This window comes from Anarrhichthys ocellatus, unplaced genomic scaffold, assembly GCF_004355925.1.
Source record: "Anarrhichthys ocellatus isolate YVR2014 unplaced genomic scaffold, GSC_Weel_1.0 scaffold102, whole genome shotgun sequence".
NCBI classification, from domain to species: Eukaryota; Metazoa; Chordata; class Actinopteri; order Perciformes; family Anarhichadidae; genus Anarrhichthys; species Anarrhichthys ocellatus.
The window spans coordinates 329,841-352,818 of NW_022280132.1; the positions used below are offsets into that span (position 1 = coordinate 329,841).

General features: G+C 42.1%; 1 protein-coding gene across 1 annotated transcript in view; it reads left to right on the plus strand.

Annotated features, from left to right (window-relative positions):
* The first annotated feature begins 22,387 nt into the window (after positions 1–22,387).
* The window catches only part of pik3r3b (phosphoinositide-3-kinase, regulatory subunit 3b (gamma)), a 181,040-nt gene continuing 180,449 nt past the window's right edge, over positions 22,388–22,978 (plus strand). The window contains exon 1 of the mRNA XM_031876021.1: positions 22,388–22,952. The gene's annotated coding sequence lies outside the window, so the exon portion shown is untranslated. The remainder of the gene's footprint in view (positions 22,953–22,978) is intronic.

Here is a 22,978-nt window from a genome sequence, read left to right on the forward strand (position 1 = left end):
TTATTACATTTGTATTATTTAATCTAAATGCCACAGCTTTGTGTGGCTCATTTCATTTGTAGAACCTGGGGAAGATGACATCGTTCTTTGTTTGCAAAAAGATTTGTGGGAAAAAGTTTCACCACTGCAGCAATACATTCGGTGTCTTATAAGTTCATGTGTTACAGGCCCGTGAATGTGCATGACACAGTCAATAACACAACTATCTTACTGTACTTAATATGACCAAGAACAATCATTTTAATAATTCATACCGACGCTTGGTCAGTGGCCCTAACTTCAGTCTAGGTTAGGTTTAGGAGGAAGAAAAAAGAGCGTGGTAGACATTTCCTTGACTGACTTAACGACTCACAGCACTACCGAGTGACTCAACACTCACGTGACTAGCGAGTGACAAGCAACTCACGTGACTAACAACACTAACTACTCAGGTGACAAACGTTTACTTTTAGTTTTGCGCGGGACATGAACAGCGTGTTTTTTTTTCGTTTTTTTGTTTTTCTTTGACCCATTGGCCTCCCCTCACACCTGCTCTGAGTGGACTATCTCTCTCTTCATACCACGTTAGTTGCTCTGACCATCTAAAGATGTCTCGGTTGGGTTAACATTGGAATTAATTGAAAACACGGTGTGTCGGTATCAGATGCCGAGGGGTACCTTTGGTATTTGAAGAGTTGGGAGTGAGACCGGGCACAAAGTGCTGAAATGGCTGCAAGAGACCACTTCACTGTCACTGCAGCAGTTCTGACCGGTTTGTGTGTGCGTGCGTCCACCTCTCTGTCTCAGTCTTTCCACGGCTAATCTCACATACTGCTGGACCCATCAGCCCAATATGTTTTGTGCTCATTTACGACTGTACGCTAAAGGGCCTGCGGATTCTTCACACTTTTTGAAAACTCATTTTATTGACAGTTTTACACCGTCATTGACTGCTGACTCCTCACTTGTCTTCACCGGCTGGCCGGGGCCATCATCAACAGGTGCTTCAGTTTGGACTCTTGTTTCGGCTACGGATTGCTAATTGTTCCTCTCTTGATGTGCACGCCTAGTTAGGACAATTGCATGTACGTATGCATGTATTTATCCATAACTACTGCCTATGACAAACTTAAATGAGCGCCGACTACAGCGGAGCATGTCTTCTTATGTTGGTAGGAGTTTCTGTTCAGAGGAAGCGTTAAACAGTCAAAATGAAGCGTTACACAGTGAACTACAGGTTAGCTGCACAGAGCCAGTGCAGATGGCAGCATAGATTGAGAAATGAGAGACATGCTTACGTTCTAGGTTGTATTAATTCAATCAAACATTACAGCAGTGATCATTGCAGACAGACCTGGAGGAGATATGCACTTTTCTAGTCATAATTATTCTCTGGATTGTTAGCTGTAGTGTCGGCAGCTCTACGCATGTGTGTATGCGTGTGTGTGTGTGTGTGTGTTTGTTGACCTGTTCCTCCATGGTAACGCTGCTCCGTGTTTGATCCACGAACACAAGTGCACTCTCTGTGTCTCTCACAGTGACATCACATTGTGAAAACATGAGCTTTGAAGTGCTCCGGCCAGTGCTTCTTACCTGGGAGGAAAATCGGTTCTTCTCCCTGCAGCGAAATTATTCACGACCACAGAGAGAGAGACTGAGAGAGATGATAGGCACTTTATTTCCTGTGTTGCGTTCATGCTAATGCTACACATTTTGAATTCTCTGACTCTAGCGTGAGGTAGATCTGCAGGTCGGTCCACCTCTTCGGTCCAGCATGTAATATCTCACCAACTATTGAATGGACTGGCATGAAATTCACAGAGTGTTATTTTACAGCTGTCATCATGACGCTTTTCCCTCTTCCAAGGTCCCAGATCTGAAAATGACTCTTTGTCTCACAGATGGCTGATAAGTCTGTTCGTAAAAGTGGTGCAGCGCTGCAGTGACACATCATGTGTTATTCACAAGAAACACTGAGATGTGGGTCAAGAAATAACACGAGAAATTTGCAACTCGTTCGCCTGCGTGCTGCGTTCATCATTTGCTGTGATGAAAAATGTCCATCAAAATGTTCTGTAAAAAGAAACAAAGGAATAAAACACACTTCAGCTGCTCAACCAGATTAACCAGATCAGCCAGTCACACAGCTTTTTACTAATCTATGTTCTCTCAAATTCCTCCCTCACTCCCTCCTGCAGTTCAGCCTGGGGTCATTTATGAAAAACCAAGGGAGAGTGCACCTGATTCAGATCCTCTGATACAGCACAAGAAAAGAAAAAAAAGACATGAATATTATACTTTAAAGCAGCACAAGATTCTCAGCTTTTAGGCTCTTTTGATGAGGCTGACAGAGGAGCTTCCATTCTTCTCTCTTTTATTCACTCTCACTGTCAGCTAATTAGATCATGACCCAATTTCTGTCAAGTTTTAAGCAAACTCTTTTCCTTTTTTCAGCCGCGGCTGTCTGTGGGAGTTAGATAACGCTTGCTCGCAGGCTCCTGGTGGGTGTCAAGGAGTGCCTTTCTCACCCATATATATATATATATACTGTATATATTAAGAAACTTTACTGTACCACTCTGTGTGTTGCCTGAATGCCTGAGAAATGCGGAATTCACACATTCACTATTGATAGCACTTTGCATCATTTAGTGGTGGAAGGGAGCAGATGAAATGGGAGGTGGTTGACGGGGACGATGCAGGCCAAGGGAAGTACAAGAAGCCCACTTTTAAATTAGGTTTTTTGAAGTGCGACCCGGCTCCCCTTCGATCAATCCCTCCACGTTGAGCTCGGCTTTCATCTCTTCTTTTCCAACTCGGCCTCCTGCGGTGCCCTGTTCCGCCCCCCGTCCATCTGTCTTTTCATCCAACCATTTTCCCTGCACATCGTCTCCATCGCAGGCATCATTACCACGGCTCCATGCTGGGCCTCACATACCCTCGCAAGCAAGAGATGGCTGGATGAAGACGGAGAGGGCGAAAGGGATGAGAGGACTGATGGAGATGTTGTCAGGAGAGGAGAGAGATGTGGTGGGACATGACGGGAGGAGTCTCTCGGCTCTGAGTGACTCGTCTGTCATGAGGAACGACTGCGGTGCCCTTGGCTGAGATGAGTGGTGACCATATAGACACACACGCAGGCAGAGTTTAAGCGTGCGCACGTCTGTAAATGATGTTGTACACACTGAGTCATACGAGGGTGAGGTCATGCACACATACAGATGCCCAGCAATCATCCTGTTCACGTTGGAGCCCCACAAGCTACTGTTTATTGACACGCTGGTTTCAAAGCGCTTATTAATAGTTTCTATTGTAGCTTCCGTATTTCTCCTCCCAGAAAAGGAAGACAACTCAAAATGTCTGAGATGTTGAACGGTTTAGCAAAGTAAATTGACACATTGCCGGTTCAAATAGTCGATTAGCACGACAATTTTGACACAATGTTTTATTTATTTATTTTTTGTTAATTGTAGAATTTTATTCAACTAAAACATATGTGATTCTATGGAAATATTGATTAAACCTGTATATTAAAAGTGTAGGTAGTCCTTGTGACGTCACCCATTGGTTCATGAACTACCGTTTTGAAGCCTCAAATTCTGCGTTTTGGCCGTCGCCATCTTGTATTCTTGCAACAAGTGAACGGAAGTGACCATATTTGGATGGTGTCGGAGAGAAGTTGTATACAGCTCTGGTAGCGGCAGCGAACTGACAACCACAAGGTAGCCCGCCCTAAAGCATACTGTCTACTTTACTCTAAATGGAACCGTAATTTACTCATTTTCTAAATGAAAACAAGCGACTGAGACCATAAACTCATGTTTACAATGTTTATTAGGCAATAAATCAAGTGAGAAGTAGGGTCATTTTCTCATAGACTTCTGTACAATTAGACGTCTTTTTGCAACCAGTCGCCCCCTGATGGCCATTAGAGAGGATGCAAGTTTAAGGCACTTTGGCTTCACTTTCCAGAACCGGAGTTTGCCACCTGGTTAACCTGCCATGCACATAAGGTTCTTACATGTAAAGCATTAATTTCTAAAGTTTATTTAAATAGGCAAGAACCATGTTATCATGAGACAATAAACAAGGGAGAAAAGTAGAATATTAGATTATTCAATTACATTAGTGGGGGGAAAACCATCAATCTTTAGTTGACTCGGTCACACCCCATAGATAATCAAATGTACTGAAAAATGCTCAGTGTATCAGTCTGAAATCGATTGCCTACCCTTTTCAGCAACAAACACATTTGGGAATGTCATCCATGGATGAAAACAAGAAAGAAAAAAAAGAGGAAAAAGTGAGTGAGGTTGACTGCTGATGGATTCATCCGGAACCAGCAGAGTGCTTTTATAAACTTGACAGTGTGATACTGTGAAGTGAAGTACTGCCAGGAATTTTCGCTGCTGCTGAACCTGAGCCTCACAGTCAGTTTTCATTAGAAGAGTCTGCTCTGCCATCATCACAGTCGCCAGCCCCGAGACATCCTGCAGCACTCGGCCATTCATCACAGCTGACACACACACACACACACACACAAGATGATTCACTCTGAAAGATGATTTATTGGTGGTTGTTTTTTCAGTCTTTGTGAATACCTCAAACATGTCTCTCAACTTTTAGCCACACTAGCGGCATGACTGTAGGGTTGGCAATGTCGGCTGGTCCGCCACTTTGGTCCTAGTCTGACTCTCAGGATAAGCCTTCCTCTGGCAGCCTATTTCAGCCAGAACTCTCCTCCCCTTTGGCTCTCTGCGTGTTACCGTTTCCGAAATCCCCGATGTGTTACAGGAAACAACAACCCTGGAAGCTAGCTGAAAAATGACAAGTTTTGTCAGGCCTGCTTGGTTCCTAAGGTGAACGGTTGTAAAGGCATACAAAGAGTTAGAATATTATCTGGGACGTTCTTCTAGGTTTTCTAACACTTCCATCGTCAGTCAGAGTTAGTTTTGGCACAACTCTGGCAGCCACGTACAGATATTAAATAATCTGTGGTTTTAACGAGTCCAGTGAGCTCCTCCAGAGCTTATGTAGGCAGGTTTCACTTCTAGGGCGCACCCATGATCAAATTATATTTGTCTTTTTTTTATCGGTAAAGGTAGTATTGCATAGTCGACATGGGTCTTTTAATGTTTAGCGTGGTGTTTCTTTTGCGTCGATTTAGCCATTTCAATGCCAGGGCTCGTTCTCTGCTTATCCTGTGACATCGCTTGAGGACATTTGTCCCTCCCTCTGGAGCCACAACATTCCAACACTTTATACAACTTTTCATTTTGTGCCCAACACCTTAGATTATGAACAAATACCTGCTAAACTAAAAGCCTTCCCGTCAGCCTATAAATTGTGCTTTGTGTTTAGTGCTAATGAGCAAATGTTAGCATGCTAACACGCTAACGATGGTGGACATGGTAAAAAAATTGTAGGTACCATAATAAACATAAGCACATTAGCATTGTCATAGTGAGCATCCATGCTGATGTTAGCATTTAGCTCAAGTGCATCCTCACAGGGCAGCTAGCCTGATCCGCTGGACTTTTTGTTTGGTAGTGCAATAATATATATCGATGGAGTTCTCAGAACTTACCACACAACACAACACACTTTCATGCACACACACACTCCAATTGTTCTGATTTCCTCTCTTTTGTTCGATGTTTCATCGCTGTTGTAGCTCCTCAACCCCCAACTGTCTTCATTTTGTCGCATCACACTCCCACACTCCAACACTGTCTCACACACACACACACACATGCTGTGCTCCACAGTTGGATATATAACTTAATATTTAATGAAAGTGTCGGAGAAGCTTACTGTATTCAAGACTCCGTTCGCTTTACACGGCTGATGGGATATTTATGCCTGAGGAGGGAGACGGCTGCTGTGACAACAACTTGCCTTTGAAGTTGTCTCCCCTCCTCACAGCAAAAACTGAAAGACATGAGGGATGGAGAGAGCAGCAGGGAGAGGTTGTGCAGTATGAGGGAGAGAGAAAAAAAGATAGATTCATTAGCAGCCACAGACGACTTGCTGTTAATTGATTGCTCTCCTCTGAGGTGAGCTGAGTGGGGATCTCTCGCTGTTTCCCCACGGTGATTGGGGAGTGCAGATGCTGCTGAATCAGTGGTTCGGCCTGCTGTGGGCGGGTCGCTGCAGCTGCAAGTGGTGGAGAGCTCCACCTGTTTGTTCCACCGGCATCTGACGCTGAATTATCCGTCACGCTCTGCAGAGTAGTGGATGTTCTGAAGCCGACTAACGGCCAAACTGGCGGCAAACAAAGGAAGTGTCTAGTTGTAGTTCACTTTAGGTTTTTCAATTTGTTTGATGTCACATTCATATCGTTGAAGTTTTTAGTTGCGAGGGTCCAACTTGTGAATTTAATTAATCTAAATATCGAAGGATCTTCATTCTAGGAAACCCAGGTTTTGTTTGGACTCCAATATAATAACATGGATTTAAATAATATGGAAGTGTTGGTTAAGGCTGGAATTATATATAATTTACGTAATATAAACTGGAAGCCTCAAAGTCATTCAAAACTTCTCCTTTAAAGCAATTCAATTAAAATGAAATATACATATTGCTGTACTGACCATGCACAGTATTATTTTCACCTTTGCACAACGAAATATGCAATCACGCAACTGTTTGTTTATTATTTTAAATGAACTCTTACGAGACGTAAACATGATACTTTCCAACTGTTACCTCCAATCCCACACAATGAGAACAAGACAGTCATTTATGACATAAATTTCATTTATGACATTTATGTCATGAATGAAATGTCATTTATGACATAAAACTTTTTTTTTAAAGGTTGAATCTGTGTTTTCCAATGTTTTATTTCTATAACTTGAAGCCAGATACATTTATATCAGTTCTGCAGATATATGAGCTTTTGGCCAGTTGGATATGTTACAAGAGAGTGCAGTACAGAAATATCAATGATATGTTTGAGGTGACTTAGAAACAGCATTCACTTTCAAATGTAAAATGTCCCTCTCAGTACATATCTTTGTTGCAATAACCACATTTTATGTATCCTTATAAAGATGTGTTTTGTCTTTTAAAAGCAAAATGAAGGGGGTCAAATGTTGAAAGGCTCTGGCTTGAGTCAGAGATTAGTGAAAATATTAAGAAAAAAAAGTACATGTAGGGAAAAGATCAAGTCCCACAGGTGTATGTGCAATCACCTCCATCCTCCATCCACTGCCTTCTTTTAGGAAAATAAAATAACAAAGACACATCTGTGTCTGCCTCACTGCTCCTCGTCACGCAGTTGCTCTGCAGTCTCTTATCTGGTTTCAAGATATCTGATGGGTAGAAGACGGGGTATTCAGCTGCCAGAGAACGAGGAAACAACCAATGAGCTTCAATTTCTCAGAAACCCCTCGCTTTGAAATTGTGCCTGTCAAGTGTTCATGTGATGTAGGAACACATGAAGCTGAGTACAGCAGCTCTGCATGCTTGTGTTACATTTCAGATAATGTTAACACCTAATAGTTATTCTATTTTAATATTCTGTTCTCTATGTAATTCACACATACTGTGTATCTCTATGCTTGTATTGATATTACATTATGTGTACTAAATGCACTATAAAAGTGTTTCACGCTCTTAACAAGTTGCACAGCTGGACTTGCATTTTCACAATTACTTGCAAAATTCATGTTAATCATCTGAGGTATTGTAATGTAATTATTCTTTCAATTTCTTATTTAGTTTTATTCATTTAATAAAAATATAAAAGTCCTACCTCTATAGCCTGTTTCCTGCCCGGCTGCACATATAAATTCCACCCATGATAATCAATAACATCTTAACTTCTTATTCCCTAAATTAAAATGTATCGAGTCTAAAAAAGCATTACCATTTTGACAGTTAAAGATGAAAGTTATTAGCATTGCTTTGAAAATGACCCTAATATATTTCAGCTTGATGTTGTGATTCGTAAACCTGATAACAATGTTGGTGTAGTTTCAATTTTTCAAATCATCTCAATTTGGAACATAACTTCATTTAGTCGTTGATGAGCCTGTGTAGCACTGCTTCATTTTAGATGAGAATGTATTTATGACTGCGTGTGCTGAGTTTGCCATAGATCAGAATGAATTCCTTCGGGGGGGGGGGGACATCAATACGTGGCGTCTGATTTAATTTCCTTTCGCTCTAATGCGATTTGATTGCTTCTCGAGGTGCTATAGCTAATGCAAATGGAACAATAAAAACGCAGCATGCAGGGATTGAGGAAAATATAACAAGTCCTTCTTTGCCGTAATGTTCCTGGCTGACAGCAGAGTCACAAACTGCACCGAAGAGGTTGTTTATGAATTCACCAGGATGACGTCTTCATGAGGATAATTTGTGTTTCCAGCTTCCTCCCACTCTATCATTTTTATCCTGGTGTCTCCCCTCATGCTCGTCTCTTCCCCTCTTTTGTCTTTGCGGGTTTCATTGTCGTTTTATTGTTGCAGTGCTGGGATGTTGCTCTGTCTGTGCGCAGGACACACACTGTCAGTCTGCGTGACGTTTGTGTGTGTGTAGTCGAGGGGTTTGTTATTACGATCCCATTCAACCGAGAGCGTTGTTAATCTGCCATCACAATCATATTTATGTTCCGGCTGTGGATGTTATCTGACATTTTGTCCGGCTGCCTTGATGTGCAGTAAAATGTGAGAAAATCCAACCCCAAGCTTTGTTGATAAAATGATCTTTTCAGATAGTCCACAATGAGAAAGGACCCTTTCTTTGTTCACGAGGTTTGCAGCAGCCGACGGCATGAAAAGACTGAATGTGAGAGTGGTGGAATGAGCAACGAGATAAAGATGCAGTAATGCAGCAGATGGCTGTGGTGTCAGAGTCAGAGCCAGTAGTGGAGGACAAAGAGAGACAGGACAACAGTCAGAGAAATATGAGGACAGCCTCTGCACAGCAGCGACACTGCACCTGTGCTATATTAGCCTCCTTCTCCTCCCCTGGGTTACCTGTGATAAATCTGCTCCGTCTCTCCCAAAAGACTGTACCTATCTACTGCTGCAGACCCCACAGAACTGGAACACATAGAAAGTGCGCTTGCTGGTGTCCTCCAGTATTTTCCTCTGCTGTCAAGAATATTATATGCAGCACAGTAGGTGTGCACACTGGAACCAAGAGCAACAGAAAATGGCCCCTAGAGTAGGAGTTTTGTGGAGGGCTTGACGTTTCAGCCAGGCCTCATTCCAAGGATGTCAAATACCGATGCTATTGTCACAGCCCTCGGTGTGTGATGCTGACACACGAGGCGCCCTTCAGCATCTGTACGCACCGAGCTTTCAGGCAACTCCAATGAAAACCCATCTGGAAAAATATTAGACGCTCAAAGCAAGTGCTCCGGCAGTCAGGCGACGTGTAAAGTATAAAGAGCAACAGACCCATTTTACCCAGGAGACCACTGTTCGTGTCTCCTGTGAAACAAAAAGTAAAAGTTGACTGTACGCTTGTTATGTAAAGACCGCTAAGGGTTGCCGTTGTTTATTTTCGGTAGTTTCGGTCGTTATCTTACGTTGTTTTGTTACATTATCATTGTAACCCAAAAGCATGATCTTTTTTTTTTTAACCATAACCAAGAAAATGAAACCTCACCAATTGTTCTGAAATGTCAACCGCATGGTATTGTGCGTCTCTGCAACCGTAATACAAGGCTGGCATGGAACGTTAATATGAAACACGTTTTCTGTTCAGATATTAAATGTTTCCAGTGGTTTGCAGCTGCCTACAATGCCAAAAATACTATCTGGCTACTTGGTTACCATTTGAGAAGAGAAACTCTCACACTGTGTACGTCATTTTGAAAGCCACTGACAAATTATTTAGATATCAGTAAATAATGTAACAGGAGATTAAGGAAATTACATGCTTTAATAGCATGCAGAACGTTTCGACCTCCTCAGACTGCATTCATTCTGAGTTTTATGGACCATAACGACACTCATTTTCCAGTGACATGTGCACCAATCAAAAGGATTTCTAGAACATCCTTCAGCTGCTGCCTGAGTCTGATCTGTCCAGTCTGATTCTCTGCAGGACAGCACAGTTTCCTGTTGCGCTGCTTATATGTAAGCAGAGACTGTACATCTTCCCCACTCCATGAAGCACTCATAGAAACTATAAGCATGGCTTTATGTCAGCACACAGCTCGTATGCAGGCAGAGCAAGTCTTTGTCCTTGTTAGTGAGAAAGTAGAAGAGAGAGAGAGAGAGAGAGAGAGAGAGAGAGCAGAGGGAAGAAAGCCTCAGGGATGAGAGGAGGGAGAGAGAGAGCGATGGGAGGAAAGTCATCGTAAGCCAAGGGGAAAGAGAAAGAGACAAAGAGGAGAATTCACAGGACGTAACGTGGGAGAATTCACACCAACCAGAGCTCTTTCATCCTCACACTGAGTCAGATAGATGACTATGTGATGAGAGCGTTCCCTCAGATTAATAGGCTCGTGGTGCGTGAAAAGCAGTTTTAACTCTTGGCAAAAATAATGTACCAGAGAAAAATATTTCCCAAATATGGCTGGATAAAATCCAAAAAATTGTGTTTTTTAAAGAAGGCGTAGGATCCAAATTAAATGAGTACATACAAATGTTCGTACGACAAAAAATATTCGGATTTATATTTTCTCGACACGCCCACATTCCCCCATATATGGTCATTGCAAGGCACCTAATGAATGTTGATTTCTAGAAATGAGCCTGCCGATCAGTGGTTCTTTACTACCGAGAGGAAGGCCAAGCAAAGGATTTCTTTCGGACACAGTTTGCGTACGCTTGTCCTTGTGGGTGCGTGAAAAGCACCTCGCTCGAGGGAACGAGGTGGTCCCTGCACAATCGTTCCCTCTTAATACTTCCATTTAAGTAGTCCTCTTGCAGTGCCAGTGCATCCATCATGCAGGATTATGCATTACGGTTGTCACCACAGTATTTATATGTTTGCAGCAATCGGACTGATTGCTTCCAAAATGACGGCGGCAATCAGAGTATCCCCCACCCTGGATGCCATTTGAAAATGGAAATTTGATGGGTGAACACAATTGATTTATTTAATAATTATGTAAGTTTTGTTATGGTGAACTTGGCCGATATAATTAGGACTCCTGGTGATGATATGGAGCGATTGTGCAAGGGCTGTCATTGGCTTTGTTTCCAGACTTTGAGTGTGTGTGGCAGTCGCCGCGGTTGTCTCCCGTGCACTCTGATAGTTGCATGGGATTTCTCTTTTCAGTTTGCCTACAGTATACTGCTGCGTGGGAGGTGGCATGCGTCTCTTCTAAGCCCCAGAAACAACACATACACTGTATATGAATATTAATGCAAAAGCACAAAGTGGAATCTCAAACAATAAACCAATGTTGAACATTTGATGGGAATTGATATGCTGCATAGCATTCAGTCTTTCCACCAGATGTTTGCAACCTGCTGCCATGACGTGGTCCCATTCACAAAAGCATTAGTGAGGTCCAACACCGAGTTCATCCCAATGGTGTTGAGGTCAGGGCTCTATGCAGACCAGTCGAGTTCTTCCACACCAATTCAGGAAAACCAGTTGACACACAGCTGTAGGAACACTATTGTCTGAAATAGCATGGTATGAAGTATCTTTAAGATTTACATTCATTGTAATTAAGGGGCCTGTGTACAAGGGTGTCTATATACTTTTGGCTATTCATAGCAAAGTGTTGCGTGTGTGACTGTATTCACAAATGTGTATATATATATATATATATATATATATATATATATATAGTTCATACGTAAATTCTTATGTGTATATGCATGCATGCATTCATGTATGATATTTTTATTTGTATTAAATTATATTATATTATATTATACCCATTCATGGAAGGAACATCAAGTTTAAGTTAATTATGTTATTCCAACCACAGAATAACATGCATAGAGCAGGAATCTTTTGGCCGTAGCTTAGACATTTGGAACAGACGTAATGACAGACGTTACCACGTACTGTATATCCGGACCCAGAGGAGTGTGTAGTAGTATGTGCACCACCTTCTTAAAAAAGATGAAAGAAAAAGGGAGAGAGAGAAATAAGACAAGGGAGAATGTAGCATACTTAACATATATTCCACATGTCAGGTATATATTCCTCCTTTTCAGAGAGACAGACACTTTAATAGTCAAACTCAACCCTTTTTTGATTAATATTTAATTATATTTTAATACACAAGCAGTGAAGCATTACTAAAAGGAGCTGAAAGCAAATTATGAGGGAGGCCAAGCTGAGTTCCATAATTGCATCCTTTCTTCTTTTCATCCTTTTGTATGTATGACAGTTCCAGATACACCCTCCCCTCCACTCTCCGACATGCAGTATAACTTCAATACAGTCTTAATGCAATAATAGCTGCAGCACATAAAATGCCTTAAAAATGCAGACGCTTGGAAAGATTTCTGACTTTGTTCCGCCGCAGTGAGACAACAAAAACCCTGCAGGCGTCAGGAGGGACAACTTCTGACAGTGTACACTCAAATTACAAACGTGTTCCTGCTAAAGATAAAGAAGCTTTGTGCATTGCATCTACTACGACGGAGGAGGTGCTCTTGCAATAGCAATGCATAGTGGGAAAAATAAAACCGAAAGTGTCTGTGGAACCGTAGGGATGGCTCACTGAGCTCCTAAAGGCATATGATTGAGGATCTTGCACATCGGGATGAGCAATGTGGCTCATGAAAAGGTAGAGTGGATCCCGCGCTTAAAAGCTAGAGAGCTAACAGAGCTACAAAAAATAAAATCCATGCACTTATCGGTCAGGGCATCCGTGCATGTGTAATACATCAAAAACATTATGTAACGCTATTTCACTCCGGATCAAAGTGGTGGATCGTTCGTGTGACATCACCATCCACAGAGACATGCCACTCACCAGATGAGATGAAGCTAAATTCAACTGGCTTATGTACGGTTAGTTTAAGAAAAAAATATGATAATTGTTTTCTTAAAGTATACTGAATTAGAATATGATATGACATGGTGTGGCTATGTTTGAGTCAGATGATTTAGGACTGCTTTAATTTAATGAATTCAACAATATAACCACGTTTTAATTACGTTTGCCGTCGTTCACCTGAAAACGCTGCTGAAAGGTCAGGAAGTGTCAACTGGGAAAATGAAGACCTCCGAGTTGTCTGGAACGCAGCATCACTAACTCACTTAGTGACAGACTTTCCCCTTTATAGGGCTGGCCTCCGCTTTGCTGCGGAGAAGCCAAAAAATGTCACAGAACAAAATTTGAGGTTTTGCGGAGTGGTCCAAAATCAATGTGTTGTGTGAGTCTTCCCTGCATTCTCTAAATGACCTATAAAGTAGAACCCTGCACCAGGCCTGCTTCATGTTTTAAAAGAAGAAATATAGTGCAGTAGAAGTTTAATGTAGCCTAAAATAGAAGTAAAATACAAGTACCTCAAAAGTTTACTAACTGGGTAAAGGTACTTTCTTGGGTGTACTTTCCACCACTGCGTGGAGCTGTAACGGCAGCAGGCTTTGTGGGGATAACACTCATTCCTCTTGTGCTCTGATAATGCTCACAGCAACACAGACTCTGTGCCTGCTGCCAACGTGAAGCTGAATCTATAGAATGGGGATGCAGCAAACGGCTCTATCGCCCATAAAGCTTTAATGAACCTCATGTGGTTTCGCTTGTCAGATTACAACCGCGGGGGGGGAAACTCATATAAAGAGAGATCTTACAGTGTCACAGCTAATTCATTTAATATTTCAAGTGAGGAGTGCTGCTATCAAAAGGAGAGAATACTGTGAAATATGGATGGTGTGTACATACCAAATGTGTTTTCCTTACACTAATTACATGGTATACGCGCCTCTCTGCTTTCAGCCCCCAAACACTTTTAAAGTTGCCTCGAGCCTTTTCCCGTCACTTTGCGTAGAGATAAGAGCGTCAGCTCGGCTGCTTTTCTCTAAATGCATCCCTGCTATCTTTCTGTTCCATATGCACAGAGTGTTTACTCCGCTACGTATGAAGCAGGAATGTAAAATATCCTCTGCCATTACTGTATAATATTCCAGACATCAATGCGCCCTCCTCATGTTTACAGAGGAGGACTGAGAAAAAGAAATTAAGGTCAACCACTCTGACAGATCTGTGCAGAGGGAGAAGCAGTGAGAGAGAAAGTGTGTGTGTGTGTGTGTGTGTGTGTGTGTGTGTGTGTGTGTGTGTGTGTGTGTGTGTGTGTGTGTGAAAAAGAAATAAGTAGAGGGAAGGACAGAATAGAGGAGGGAAAGCAGTAGGAAGTGAAGTGTGAAGGAAAAACCGAATTAAAACGTGAAAAAAGGAGAGAATGGAGAAAAGAGGGAAAGTAAAGGAGAACAGAAAGAAAGAAGGAAAGAAGCAATGAAGGAAATAAAAACAGAGGTAATGAATAATAAATCAGCCAACGTGGTAATAATGTACAGATCTCATGCCGGTACATTTTGGAGTCTCCCTAATGTTTAATTGGATGATAATGATGATGCAACCATTGATCGAGGCGTCTAACCTGATGCCAAATCACCGCACCATCTGTGTGTCACGTTCACAGCAACTGCCAAATGATTGTAATGTATTGTAATCCGCTACGCATGCTGTCTGGAAACAAGATCTGCCTATACTGGAACTCACGAGCCTAGTTTGAACCATGAAAATGACACAAAAGTATGTGGAGAGGGGCCGCCCAAATACAAAAACATGGTCAGATAAGTCACTGTTTTTGCTTTTGGTTGCATGCGCGTGACAGGCATGTGTTTGTTTGACCCATCCATCGCCCTTGACTGCCTCTCCAGGTGGACTTTGTCGCTCTTTATGCTTCGCCAACTGACTTCCTCCTTTGCCCCAGTCATAATTACTACTACAGTCACTGGAGACACACTGCTCCGGACCTCTCTGCGACTCACTTTTATTGTTTTATACGGTGCGTTTAGCTAACTGCTAACAGCTAACGAAACTAGCAATACACACACTGCTACACTGAGAGTCTGAATGCATATTTTTATGCTGTTGTCTGTGTATTCAAAGCATAGTTGTAACAGTTTGTTTTGTAACTTGAACCTTAAATGTGGGTTGTGACAGTACAACATAAACAAGGATTTGAAGTGATGCTGAGGCAGAAGTTTGGTAGTTTTTGTATTTCCAGCCCCAGTATCCTAACAGTTTTATAACAGCTAGGTTTCTCTTGTTTGTCTTGTGAGTCTGTAACACAGTCAGCTGGAGGCCACAGGCAGGATTTTCAGACAAATCTGTCCTGTTTGTCCTTCATCCCTCTGATCCATCCATCCATCCCTCCCGTCATCCTTTGCGTTTCAGGGTCTTTGCAGAGAGTGATAGTCAGTTTAAATACAGTGTATGCTGGACACCGAAAAAAGATAATTCTGCACTGTTTGTAGGATTAGGACTGGACATGCGTGCTGCATCCTGATTCAGGCTCTGACTCGGTCCCAGTTGGCCTCACAAGACTAAAGAAATCAAAAGAAATCTGCAAAGTCTGTATTCCTTTGCTCACATTTGAAGGATGAGACAGTTTATGCTGGTTTATGTGTGTGTCTGTGTGAAATATGATTTTTTTTTTCCAAGTGGTATTTTCCAAGTGTTCAGATAGTTACGACTCACTGTGAGTCCCTCACATTAAAGGACTTAAATACACTCAGTGTGTGCTTCTGTTAAGCGACATGGACATCATCCCACTTTTCACGCCTCCTGAATGTGTTGGTGTCTAATCATAGATAGATGTTTTCTTTGCGGTACTGAAACAAACAGCACTACAACACCCTCCTTGTCCTTTTTTTTTTTACACCCGCGGAAGAGTGTCATCATTCTGTCACACAGTCTGGTCTGTGTCATCCACACAACCTACAAACACACACGATGGCACAAGGCAGAGGATAATACACAACTCTTCTAATGTTTTATTTTTGATGCATATACAACATTAAGCATCATGAAGTACCTGCAAGGGTCGGTTGCACAAAACACCTTAAGTTAGGAATTTTAAGTTAATTTTAAGGGTTTCCTTAAAAAAACATCATGTGCTCCCCCAGTCCCTTTGCAGTTAATGCTTCATGCTGCGGGATCTCTCCATCAGTAATATGCGAGGTGTTTCATATCCACAGGTCAACCGGTGTGTCGCGCCATTCGCAGAGTTTCAAACGCCCTTACCCGTAAGTTCCTGTATATAGGGCAACTTTGTGAGAGGATCTTGACAGGTGAGCCCATAACAGGTAGAACAAGCGCAATTGCAAGTGAAACAATGTCTCTGTGGAAACTAGAATTCTTCCATTGTAAAATCTCCGTTAATGCAGTAAATGTCTCAACATTTCCCCTCAACTAATGAATCGTTTTAGGGACTCTGGGCAACATCCTTAGGTAAGTCCCTCAGCTATACGGAGGAATTAGCCTTACGCGACTTAAGGAGAAATTAGTCATTCGATTTTTTCCCAACAACTTCTCTTGTTGATTCTTATTTTGCTCATGTTGTATCCATCCAGTAGCCTATTTGTTATGTTTTTATGTTTCTATTCTGTGGAGCTTGCGATATCTCATCTCATTTTGCCAATTAAAGATGATGGTCGTAGGTTTTTGTGAAGCGACTCCATTGACAAATTTTTCAGCAGGTATTTGCAGCGTTTGGCTATATAATGTATATGAAGATGTTTTATATTGTGAGTTTAATGCCTGGCGATGGTGAAACAATGAAAAAAGTCAACACAAGTTTAGTTTAGAAGAGATAAAAAAAGAAGCTCTCCCACTCTCTCTTCTCCTTCAATCCTCTCCATCCTCTCATCACCTTCCTCCAGCTCTCCATCTTGCTGTTCTTCCCTCCTCTTGCCCACCTTCTGCTCTCCTGTTTTCCCCGTCCGCGGTGAATCAGAAGAGGTTCACACTCGGCATGATTCCTTCACGCTGCTGTTTGGCATTTGATGAGTCAGGGAGTGGATGTTGAAGGCCTTTAAGGAGGGAGGGAAATTCAGATGCTGTCGGGAGCCTGTGCCAATTTCAAGCAGCAATTGCCACTCGTTTTTTTCCACTTGAACGCTCCTGGCAGGGCTGATGTCCTCCAGAGGCTGCGGCTTCTCCTTCACAAATTGAGATCCAGCGTCGTCGACCAGGTGTGGCGAACGCTTCACGCCTCTGGGAACATAGCATAACCTCTGCATAGTTAAACGAAATATCAAACATGTATATCCATACGTGGGGGGGAAAAATCATTTTTCCTCCAGTTTGAGATTTTGTGAAGTCTCTACGTGACGGTGGAGCTATACATCCTTGCGCTTCCCGATACTTCAATCATGTTGTAAGTGGATCACCAGGAAGCAGCAATGGCATGAAGAGACATTTGCCTGCCAGTCTTATCTCATGTTACAGACATAAATCACATGAAGTGAAGGCTATGCATGATGAGCGCCGACGTCGATGCTCTCAGGACTCCAGCTTTGAGCAGATGTCGGTTGTTGTTTCTCTACGTTTCTATAAAAATCCAACAAAGGTCCTCCATAAAAAACACCCTGAGTAACTATATACAGTATACACTACTGTAGCTTTTAATAAACTTTACTCAAACACGAGGAAACCGTGTATTTGTTTGAGGACTTTTTTAGCAGCGTATTAATCCACAGTTGGCGCTCTAGTGAGTGTTTCAGGCTAATAATAATAGAATAATAAAAAAATTTTGCTTCATATTGAAAATGTGCATTAAAACAAGTGGATGGAAATGCACCTACAAACTGTTTGTTTGTTTCCAACCTGTCTGACTGCTGCTGTTTCTTACCCTGTCACAGCGTTATTATAACAATGGCCTACTACACATATATGGCTCCTGTTGTAGTAACCCGCATCACCCTTCAATGATGTGTGCAAACTGTATAAAACATGTTTGTGTGTCCGCAAATAAACCTGCTATATAGGTGGACTGTCTGCACTCATGGCCTTCAGCTAAATTTACACACAATCCCGCAGAGTAAAACTCCTTAATCCTCCTGCCGCTCGTCTCAAATTGGGACCAAATTTGTCCAGAGGTTTGTCATCAGACCATGTGTTTCCCTGTCTTTACATCAAAACGCAAATTCGAGTTTGACTTTGACAAGAAAAAAAACGAATGTTCCCTGCAGCGGTATGGGGAGTAATTGAATTGACAACATAACGATGTCTTATCTGGCCGGTTTCTCCAGGCATGGCAGAGGAGCGTCATGCCGAGCGAGCCCGTGGTGCGGGAAACGCTCCTGGGCCACCAATGAGCTCTTGACCCTGCTGCTCACTGGAGCATATCCTCACACACTGCACGGAGAAGCGTTGTAGACATGAGGTGAGTATGTGTGTGTGTGTGTGTGTGTGTGTGTGTGTGTGTGTGTGTGGATCCGCGGGCCATTCATGCGTCTGGGAAGGCATCTAGTTATAGCTGCTAAACGCGTGCCGTGGAGAGGTCACAACGTGCGCTCACGTGAGAAACACATCCCCATGCAGATGGGATCAAAACACGGCTAGGTGGACGAGGCCCCTCAGAAGTGCCGCTGTCGCACATACACACAGACAGTGAGGTCATGCGAGTGAACTCTGACCATGTCAAGTTGCCATGGCAATGAATGGTTTGATCCCGCTGCAGACTGTGCTTTAGTTTCGACCTATAGCTAATTAGGGTGAGAGGCAAACAAAACAGATGCGCTCTTTATTTTATCCGAGAAGGAGTCGGGTTGCCAATCACAAGAGGAATCCAAGGTGTGGTGGAGAAATAATCATCGGGCAGCAAATTATTTAAATACAGAAGAAGAATAAAATTCAGCTTCACAAAATTGTGTTTTTCTTTCAGACTTTTCTTTTCTTGTGAAATAATGTCAATAACCTCAGTATTTAATTGAACTACACACATGTCATATATACTAATAATATAGTATATATATAATAATATATATATATTAATCACTTGATTAATTACCTCTGTAAACATTGTAAACATGAGTTCATGGTCTCTATCACTAGTTTCAAGTCTTCTTCAATAGAGCATGATGTTCATTTCGTAAATTCTGGTCCCATTTTGAGTCAAATAGACCATAAAGCGGAGGATGCTTTATGCTTTTACCAAAGTCTGCCATGATCTTTGGCCAGGAGCATGATAGCTTTATCTTGGAAAAAAATGTATATACAGCACATTCAACACATGTATGTGAAGGAGATGGCATCTTGTATTGTATTGGAGAGAATGACTTAAATGAAAAAGCAGGAGAATTTGAAAAGATGTAGAGACCTTTATTATAGTGTCTAGGACATCCAGGTTCCCAGTCAATTTGATATTGCTATGTGTTAATATGTTTTTTTTTGTTTTTTTTCAGACAATGTTTTGTTTAAATGTGTAAAATATGTGAAATGTTTCTTTTCCTTTGATGACTCGTTGTTTATTGTCTATTACAATCATTATTATTGTCTATTTAGTTGTGTTGAAATATATGTGAAATCTAATAAAAAAGATCTGGCTCAATGATGTAATGACCCTTCTGTATTTTTCCAGGAAAAGTAGTTATGTATTCTTAAGCATTCCCCGTTTACAGTATCCAACCTTATCCTGGACCTTTTCATAACTCAGGTAATATAAAGGGTTTTCCCGACAGCCTCCAGCAAACATTCACTCATGCTTCCATGGGAAGTGTCTACACGGACTACACGAGCACGGACTGTTTGCATGTATGAGTAATTGCACACTCCCAGTGCGATAGAGGGAGATGAGGCCTGTATAACCTGACACATTTATTCTGGGACAACTATAGCCTCCATCTCCTCTGGGAAGTCACACTCTCCTCTCATAAACATTGTCTTGCGTCTGATTCACCGGTTGCCGAGAGAGATATATGACAAAGACGAAGACGTGAGCTCGAGAGACACAGAGGAAGCAATCTCTGTCTGACACCGAGACACAGGCACGACTAAACGCCTGTAATATCCTGATTATGTCTTCTCTGCGTCTCGGCGAGGGCTTTATAGATTCCTGTCGCTGTGCATTTGCGTACATGGCCCGAGAGATCCTTTTACCATGAGGCGATGAGGAGGAGTGGACGAAGCTGTCATGACAGTCATTGGGCATTTAATGCACAAGATTAAACACAAGATTCAAGCAGGTTTTCTGCATTGCAAAAGTAATCCAGTTGATTTGTTTTTGTTTCTGTCTGTACATTCATGAGAACAGAAAGTGTGCAGTCACTACTGCAACAATACTTTCTTTGGTGCAGCTTTACCATAATGTGAGCAAATCAGAAAAATGTACACTGTAAATGTATTTTTTGACCGAACAAAGACGCAGAATGTCCGGTCAACATGGTTCTTACATTCTATCCACTCTCCTCTATTGATTCGTACGTAGACATACGGACAAAAAACAAACTCTTTGGAATTGTGTACAACTTTTTCTGAGAGTGTGTTTAATATCACTCTCACGCAGATTCTGTCACGGTCTTGGGTTTTGTTTAGTTTGTTTCCTGTTTTATTTTGAATTTCCCTGCCTCTGTGTCCTGTGTCTATGTCAATGCCTTTGTATTGTTTTCCCACCTGTGTGATTGTCTGCCCCTCCCCTGATTGAATCCTCCTGTGTCTAATCACCTGCACCTCGCCAGTGCATTTAAACCATGTGTGTCCCCTGTCTCAGTGTTTGTTCGTCTGTTATGCTACCTGTCCTGTCCTGCTTCCCGATATGTTCCCTGCTATCATGTACGTATCCCTCGTGCTTTTTGTCTAAATTCCTTATTCTGTTTTTTGTGTGTTACCCATTCTGGTTTCTCTTGAATTTTTTTGTTACACATTTTTTGACTCTCCTGCTCTGCAGGTTTTGTTTTGAACATTTTCATCAGTATTAAAATCTGTTGATCATTCCTCTGACATTTTGGACAGACGTGGATATGTACTGCAACATGACTGGTTGGCGGAGGCAACCAACCGCGAGGTGGTTAAACATTTGACCTCAGTTTTGCAAATGATCATATAAAAACATGTTATTGCTATTTTTATCTGAAAACACCAGAGGCACGCTTTGATTATGGGTGAAACATTATCATGTTCACTGTCTCCACAATAATCTTTGTGCGCCCGACACAAAGACTGGCCCATGGACATATCGAACAGACTGAGAGAAGGGGAAACTGCTTGACCGGCTCCATCAAAGGATAAAAGAATATACCTTCTGATTTACATGTATCTTCTGTATTGGACTGGCGCAGAAATAGAGATGTAGAGAGGAGACATAGCTAGCAGGTAGCTTTGGAGCAATTTGTTATTGCTGTCATTTGATGCCGTCCTGAACTACAAGACTTAAAGAGCACTTCAGTTTGAGTGCCTCTTATCCGGGAAGTATCTCTCTTGTGCTTTGTGGGTATCGGCAAATATAAAAACAGACCTCAGGCAAGCTCCAGATCAATCCTCATATAGGTTTTTTTTGCTTTTGTCTTTTCACGCACAGTTGCCCGATAATGATTTATACTGTGGGTTTAATTCTTTTTATTCTGGGGTAACGCTCACGTCCTTCATAACATCAAGAGAGTTTAATCATGCGTGCCTCGCTAGGAGATGAAAATAGCATCTTCACTTATGTTCATGTCCTTCTCAAAACACACGGGTATATTTAAAAAAATAAAAAATAAAAAAAAAAAAGGAATCAAAACAGCTCTAACAAATAGATTTCATATAAACCAGGTTATGTTTAGAGAAGATATACAAATATGTTGACACTGAAAGGTATAGTGTAGCCACTCAAAAGCCCTACATCATCAGGGTTCATCATTGTAAGAATGACTTTTTCTGGCATTTTTCACCTTTACTAGTCTGATGACGGCGTAAAGGGATACTGGAAACTGGAGGAAGAGGAATATGACAAGCAACAAAGATCCATCGAACGTTACGGTTTGACGTTACGGTTTTATGGCATGCACTGTACCAAGGCGCTCCCATGGTTATTTTTATTTAGTTTAGTGCATTTAAGCCGCGTATGTCCATGTAAACCTCAAAAACAATGTAGTTTTCTAAAAATATGTTTAAAATATAATTTGTCATATGTACTGAGTTACAAAATAAATAAATAAATTAGAAATGGGCAGCATATGTTAATAACCAAGATGAGATCAATACTTTCATTCAAGCATATAGTTTCAGAATAATCACAAAAAAGGGAAGACTGTAAATAAAGTTATTTGACAGATTAGAATAAATAAATACATTTTCTCTTTTGGTTTTGTCATTCAGCCTTAAAAAGTCAGATAAAAGTTGAGGCTTGCAGCCCTCTTCTTCCTGCGCTGAGCACGTTGTCCCTAAATGTTCTTTGCAGCTCAGACGGAAAACGTGCGCACCTGATGACGCAGCAGTCTACCGCTGTCTGCTGCTGCGTCATGTGCGCACTAGACAACAGCAACCAAGCCTGCGCTCTTCTCCCATTACCCGCAACCTCAAGTCTCATCCCTGCATGTTCTATTTTTTTTATTATTTAAATGAGGTATTACTTTTCTAAAATGCGACCGGGAATCCATGCAGCGACTCTTCTCCCCGGTCACTCCAGTTGTTATAATTCATCAGTTCTCTGCATCCAATCCTTTCACTTATCCTCGTGCCTATGGAACATAACAACACCAAAGAAAACACAAACGCAGCAGAGCCTAAGGACACCATAACCGGGCACGCGGAGTTTTGCTGCAGCTCAGCAGCGGCGGGTGCGCCACACCGACCCGTCCCGTCTCCACCGCTGGCTGGCATAATTCGCAGACGGCAGGGGGAGGGGTTTACTGACATCAGCACACCGCCGCTCACTACAGCAGGCTGCCTGTCTGCCTCGGAGCAGCCACGCGATCCAGTTATCCTGACGCGCCTCGCGGATGTCTGGGCTCGCTCGGCGGGGTTCGGGTTGTGTCGAAGCGGATCGGTTCGCGCACCGAGGCGTCGGCGGAGCACGCGGGGCTCGTCCGTGCAGTTTTAGCGGGTGAGTTTGCTGTTGTGTTTAGCGGG